This window comes from Erythranthe guttata, chromosome 2 (assembly GCF_056151865.1).
Source record: "Erythranthe guttata isolate IM_541 chromosome 2, IM_541, whole genome shotgun sequence".
NCBI lineage: Eukaryota > Viridiplantae > Streptophyta > Magnoliopsida > Lamiales > Phrymaceae > Erythranthe > Erythranthe guttata.
In genome coordinates this window covers 10,886,619-10,894,384 of record NC_142534.1, presented here as the reverse complement: position 1 = coordinate 10,894,384, position 7,766 = coordinate 10,886,619, and positions in this window count along the sequence as shown.

The following is a 7,766-nucleotide window of genomic DNA, read 5'->3' as shown; positions in this document are numbered from 1 at the left end:
GTGATTGGAAGTTGCACAAACGGGTATTAAATTTCACAAAGATCACAAGTCACAAGGGAGAAGACATTGCGAAGATTCTAGAGGTGTGCTTGAACCAATGGGGGATAGAGAAGATCTTTAGTATTACGGTTGACAATGCTTCCGCAAACGAGGTTGCTATTGGCTATATGAAAAAGAGGTTAAAAGAAATGAATTCCCTCTTAGTTGACGGAGAGTACATACACATGAGGTGTGCATGTCATGTCATGAATTTGATTGTGAAGAGTGGGTTGAAAGAGCTTTCTAAGTCGATTGAAGGAATTCGAAATTGTGTCAAGTACATACATTCTTCGCCGGCTAGATTGGATAAGTTTAGGGATTTTGCTATTTTGTTCAAGATGGATAAAATGTCAAATGTGCCTTTTGATGTGTCCACAAGGTGGAATGCAACATATAAAATGCTTGATGTTGCATACAAATTTAGAAAGATATTTTCTCGAATGGCGGAGGGAATGTTCAGTTTCGTGATTACTTTGAAGAAATGGAGATGTTTTCAAAGAAGAATTTGGTAAAGAGAGTGGGCCCTCCTGTAGAGGAGGATTGGGAGAAGTCACAGGCCTTTACCCACTTTCTTAAAAAATTCTATTATTCTACTTTGAAACTTAGCGCAACCAAAAGAATCACATCAACGATACTATGGGATCAAGTGGTTGCTTTGCCAAAAGAAATTGAGAAAAAAGAGAACGATGCTACTAATCCTACTTTGCAAAAGGTTGCCACTTCAATGATGCGCAAATTTAATAATTATTGGGGAAGTTTAGAAAAAATCAACCCATTAATTTTTCTTGCTCAAGTGCTAGATCCTTGCTTTAAGCTTCAAATGATTACGATCAATCTCAAAGGACTTGGATGGGATGATGAAAAGGTGGATTTGATGATTAAAAAAATCAAAAAATGTTTGCTTGATTTGTATAATGAGTATTGAAAGACTTCTTTCACTACCATTGGAGTTCCAGCGGAAGATGTGGAATTAAATGAGGAGTTTATTATTCAAGCTTGTGGGGGCGATGAGAACAAAGTTGAAATGATGAAGAAACTTGTACAGGAAAGAAGAGAGAAACGAATTTCGGAGATATCTAATGAAGTGGATAAGTACTTTGCTGCTCCATACATAAGCTTGGTTGTTGGTGGTGGCTTTGATCTTGTAAGTTGGTGGAAATCAAACACAAAAGAGTTTCCTATTCTTTCACAAATTGCAAAAGACATCTTTGCTATCCCCACTTCTACTGTGGCTAGTGAAAATGCATTTAGTTTAGGGAGAAGGGTTGTAGATCCTTTTAGAGCATCATTATCTCCGAGAATGGTAGAGGCACTAGTATGTACCAGTGATTGGCTTAGGGTAGATGAAGTAAATCTCTACAAAGAGCCAACTGAAGATATGCTTCAATTTTATAAAGAAATGGAAGAAGTTGAAAAAGGTAAGAACTATTCAAAATTCTTTAGTAAATTTGTAAAGAATTTTCATTTTAAGTTATTTTCTCTAAATATTTTTCTTCTTGTGATGCAGCAGATATCCAATCTTCACAAAAGGAATGATGTTACCGGCCTATCTTTTGCTGCTATTTTTGTCCTAAAAGAACAGTTGCTGGAATATGGGAGAATTTCTTTTGTTTTTTTTTTTTTTTCCTAAAAAAATAGCTGCTGGAATATGGGAGAATTTCTTTTGTCTTTTTTGTGCAGGGAGTTTTATGTTTAGAACATGTCAATATGCCTGTTAGTTTGGTTAGTTTATGCTGCCAGGAGGAATTTTATCAAGTTAGTTTTGTAATTATTTTGTCACCTTTTTTTTTTGATAAGTAAATTATTTTGTCACCTGGTTATGCTTCTAGTTTGGGTATATTTAAATAGCTTCTGTACTATGATAATTTTAATTGGAAGCATTATGAATTTTATTTAAATGATTACTCTAAGCATTGATTATTTTTGCTTCCAGATTATTATGCATTTTCCTAGTAACATGTTCTTTAAAAATAAAACTTTCTTATTATTAAAATCGGTAATACATATTACTCTATCATACCCTACCGAAATTCTGGTACACCGAAACTCGGTATACCAAAACATTTGGTAGGGTAATGGTAATCAATTTTGATATACCGAAACTTTGGTAATGGTAGTGATCGAAGGGTTTTGGTACGGTTGCCCTACCAAACCCACCCCTACTCACAGCTATTGTTCAACAATCTTCCGATGTTGAACCTCATACTGTGACACAAGCACTTAAAGAACCTAAATGGAAACAGGCTATGTCAGATGAGTTTGATGCTCTTGTTCGGAATAGGACATGGGACCTTGTTCCATCAAATCCTATACAAAACCTTGTTGGATGTAAGTGGGTTTTTCGTACTAAACATCTTCCTAATGGCTCTGTTGACAGGTATAAAGCTCGACTTGTTGCCAAGGGCTTTCACGAACGCCCTGGAGTGGACTATCACGACACCTTCAGCCCCGTTATCAAAACCACCACCATTCATTTAGTCCTCAGCTTGGCTATCAGTCGGGGTTGGTCTTTAAGACAGTTGGATGTTAATAATGCATTCCTTCAAGGACACCTTACCGAAGATGTCTACATGGGCCAACCTCCAGGATTCATTGATAAGGATAATCCTACTCACGTGTGTAAACTCAAGAAAGCTATATATGGTCTCAAACAAGCTCCACGAGCTTGGTGTCATGAGCTTCGACAGTTTCTTCTCCAATCTGGTTCTACAAATTCTCATGCAGATACGTCGTTATTTGTTATCCATTCCGGTGACACTACCATTTTCCTTCTCGTTTATGTGGATGATATTATTATCACAGGTACACATCCCGCTGCTCTTCAACATTTCATAGATCTTACGGCACATCGTTTTTCTATCAAGGATCTTGGTCAATTATCGTACTTCCTCGGTATTGAGGTTCTCTCTACCTCGTCGGGTCTGTTTCTCACCCAACGCCGTTATATCACCGACTTGCTGTCTCGGACGAACATGACTGGTGCAAAGTCTGTTGGAACTCCTCTCGCAACAGGTAATACACTATCACTTCACTCCGGTACAGCTCTTATTGATCCTAGTGAATATAGAGCTGTTGTTGGCAACCTTCAATACCTTTCCCTAACTCGCCCCGATATCTCGTATGCCGTCAATAAAATATCTCAATTTATGCATCGTCCAACCACGGAACATTGGCACACAACAAAACGCATGCTCAGGTATTTATGTGGTACATCTACGTTTGGACTATTCTTTCTCACGAATAATCCATTATCTTTACATGCCTTTTCTGATGCCGATTGGGCTGGCAACAAGGACGATTATACATCCACCAGTGCACATATTGTATATCTTGGAGGTCATCCTATCTCTTGGTCGTCGAAGAAACAACGTACTGTCGCTCGATCATCCACCGAAGCCGAGTATAGATCCGTTGCTGCCACTGCTGCTGAATTTTTTTGGATTTGCTCTCTTCTCACAAATCTTGGTGTTTTCATTCCCAATCAACCGTCAATTTACTATGACAATGTGGGTGCTACTTATCTTTGCTCTAATCCCGTATTTCATTCGCGCATGAAGCACGTGGCGATTGATTATCACTTTATTCGGGAACAAGTTCAATCTGGTGTTCTTCGAGTCGCTCATGTCTCCTCGGCCGACCAACTTGCTGATGCCCTCACCAAACCTCTTTCTCGCAGCCGGTTTGAGACACTTAGAGTCAAGATTGGCGTCTCTTCCGGAGCTCCATCTTGTGGGGGCATATTAGAGGAAATATATAGTAAATATATTCTCTTTCCTTGTATTTTGTAATTACTTGTGTTTAGCAATTTACCATAGATAGGTGCAAACCCTAGCAATATTCTTATATATATTCTTGCTCTCGGTTAATGAAAAATCAAGTCACCATTCTCTATTTGTCAACAAAAACAACAAACAATATAACATGATGACAAAACATAATAAACTACAACGCAAATTATATAAAATGAATTCTCATAAACTATTAATAGTCTTGATCGTCATAACCTATATATTTGGTACAAGCTATTAATGTACCCAAATGTGTTGAATAAAACTATTTCGTACAGAAACATGAATCGTATCGCAAAGATGTTGAAAGAACATTTTGAGTTATTCAAACTCGATTTGTAATTATTAGAGGAGCCGCTCGATTCTAGAAGAAAGAAGACTTGCATGAACTCATGTTTACATGAATTAACCAATCATTTATAGGATTTAGTGATTCCTAAAAGCATATTCATCTTGTTAACGATCTCAATTTGGTGCAGTCATTTTACTTGGTAATAAAAAAAAATAGTAAGGAATAGAAACGACTAATGCCTTGTTCGTCTATCTAATTTATGGTACAAGTGAAGGTTCCATCGGAACATTATTTATTTCAGTTGGGGGGGGGAGGATGGGGTAAAAATGACAAGAAGATATTCGAACATCAACTTAGAAGAGATGCTCGAGGCACGAGTTCATTTTAGCCATGGTACTAGGAAACGGAATCCTAAAATGTATTCATATTATAAATCTTAATAGATCTGCTCGTTTTTTATCAGAAGCCTGCGATTTGGTTTTAATACAACAAGTGGGGGAAAACAATTCTTGATTATTAGTACAAAAAATAAAGCATTATGCAAAATATGGTAGTTGAGGAAGAACGTAACGGATATCAAAATACTTATATATTTTATGATTCTCAATCTCCGACCAACGTTGACTATGAAAGTTCGTCCTCTGTCCTGTCTCCTGAACTTTTGAGAGATTTTAATAACACGACATATGTTAGTTTTCTTGATTGGCATCAAAATCTAATAATCAAGGAAAACACAATGAACTAAAAACAAAACTGGTAGCATACTTGTGGGATAAACGTGGTCAAATAAACGATATAGAAGATTATGATGGTGATAATGATGATAGTAATGGTGAATGGGATGTTTATTTGTTACGTTTTTATTTTAGATTATTTTTTATGTGTAAATTTATTATATGTACAATAATTTGAGTTAATTTAATGAGGAAATTTGCTAGACACCCCTTATTTTAGACTTATATTAGGTGGAGATTCTAGTTGTTAGATGAATATAGGTCATTTGACCCAAAAAAATAATATAAATAAAATAAATTAATTAGTATATAGACATGAACACCCTCAATTAATAAGAAAACAAATCTCATATATTTCTCTCTCCAATCACATTTCTCTCAGCATATATTTAATCGTTCAACTCTCCTTTTCTCTCTCCGTATATCACGCCTCTCTCGTGCTTCTCCTTCTTTTTCCTTTTCTCTATTTGTTTTTTATGAAGAAATATTATAGATAATAAAAAAAAAGGATCTTTTTAGATTTTGAGATGATTTCTTGGTGAAAATTTTAAAGAGGACAACAAACATCCAATCCCCCTAAAAAAAAGCAATTCAGAAATCTAAAATCCTATTCAAAATTCTCATTGTGTCTTCCGTATGTAGAACCTTCCCATCGTTTGTTGTTAGCAATTTTCGTTTGTAGGTTGGTTTAACCTTGTTTGTTGTTTGAAGAATTGCGTGTGGTGTTGAGATTCAATCCTCTGGTTTAGAATTTGCAAGGCATGTCTTAAGTTACATTTAACAAACACTTTATTTAATGTTTTTGCTGTTTGCAACGTGTTCCATAAACACATTTTTTTTTTATGATTTTAATGATGCTGATTTTTTTTTTCAGTTTGCTGTTTGCATTTGGCGAAGTCATAGATAGTTTTATTGCTTGCAATTCAATAATAAAAATTAAAGAAAAAAAATTTCAGTTTGTTATTGCATTTGACGAAGTCAATATGTAGTTTTTTGTTTGCAATTCAATAATGCAAATTCTGGATTTTTTTTTTTGAGTTTGCTGTTTGCATTTTTTGACGAAATCATAGGTATTTGGTTGTTTACAATTCAATAATATAAATTCTAATTTTAAGTTTGTTATTTGCAGTTCACGGAGTAATAGGCAGTGGCACGGCGGCGGTGGCATTTTTAGAGTATGAGTTTGTAAAATGAATAGTATATTTTTTTTTACAAATTAATTTAATTTTTTAGTTAATATTTGGAAGAGAGATGTTTGGAAATTTGTTTTGATAGAGAGAGTTTTTGGGATTTCAATTGATTTGACTTGGATTTATGTACATAAATTATTATGCAGAGGGACCTATAACAAATTGCCCCTAATTTAATTACATATTTTGATAGTGTCTTAAAATTAATAACATAAATTTTAAATTATATAGGTAAAAATATATTACTTAAAATTAGTTCTATAATTAATATTTAGAAAATAAAATAATACTAAAATTATTATAAACATTAAATTTATAGTTTTGTGAAATTTATGGTGAATTGCCATAGATGACCAAACCAAATTTCATTTGTTATAAATGGTGAAATATTATTGTTGAATTTGAATGCCTATCAAAGTCCACTCATCTGTTGAGACAGACTACATGTTACGACATTAGGTGACGTAACAGAATTGTTGTGTTGTCACAGTAATAAATCTACGAAAAGCAGAATAAAGAACACAACAATTTAATGTGGTTCGGATACAAATGTACCCTACATCCACGAGGACTTGCAAAACTAGTTCAGATTTAAGTGTACATTAATAGGACTTAATAAAACACTAAAGACTCCCTCTTTATGTGATACGCCGTTCTTGCACACGACTCGAACTTGTTGATAATCAAAGCAATTCCTCCTCCGGACTCTTGGACTTCCTCCAATGTTGAACTTCCTTCAAACGGCGGATCGACCTCTCCCGAGATCTTTTAAGCACTTCTCCCGAAACGCCGATCTTCTTTATGGCCTGGTAGAAGAAACCTGTTCTGTTGCCACACCTGCCGTGCAGACAGGGCTGCAGCACGGGCTGCACCCTTCAAAGCCTTTATGCTGGGATTTTTCTTATTAAAGCTCCATCGGACTCATATGAGGTTGAGGGCCTTATATAGGCACGAAATCCACCACCCTAAACCTAACTTGGGCCCTAAGAAATCGATTAACTAGGTAATAGAATCCTAGTCGATTTCTACTTATATTCTAGATAAGTACAAAAGATATCTAACTAGAATATAATACATGGAAATAAATCTAAGTCCTAATAACAATATTACAAAAATAGGACTCTAATTAATTCCAAAATAAACATGGAAAACAAATCTTTGCCAATCTTTAATTTCCACGTATGGCGGATTTCTTCAATCTTCACAAATAGAAATCTCGTGCCAACAATTATTATTTATTAATTGGTCTAAAATTTGGTGAAATGCATTCCAAAATATAAATTTTCCACCCAAAATGGTGGAATAGTGAAATGGTGCGCAACCGGCAAGCGATAAATCCATTTTTTCAAAAAAAAAAAAGAAATTTTGTGAAAAAATAGTGAAATCGAAGGGAGATATTCCTAGTAGTAAATAAAAGTTATTTGAGGTAGGTCCAAAAAATTAAGTTTCACTTTTGACCAAATTACTCATTTTATTTTGTTTTAAATTAATTCCCTTAAAATTAAGTTCCAAAAAAACCCTTTCAAAATTCCATTCCACACAAGTCCACATACAAAAATTATATGAAAATAAAATATATATAATTAAAACACAGCTAGCACTACCCACCCAGACATGACCGTTAGAACACCGCTGCCGATCCACCGCAACAAATCAGATCTCCGATTACTTGTTGATGTCGCTGATATCTGTTGGCATTAAATCAACTAAATCATTGTGGTCG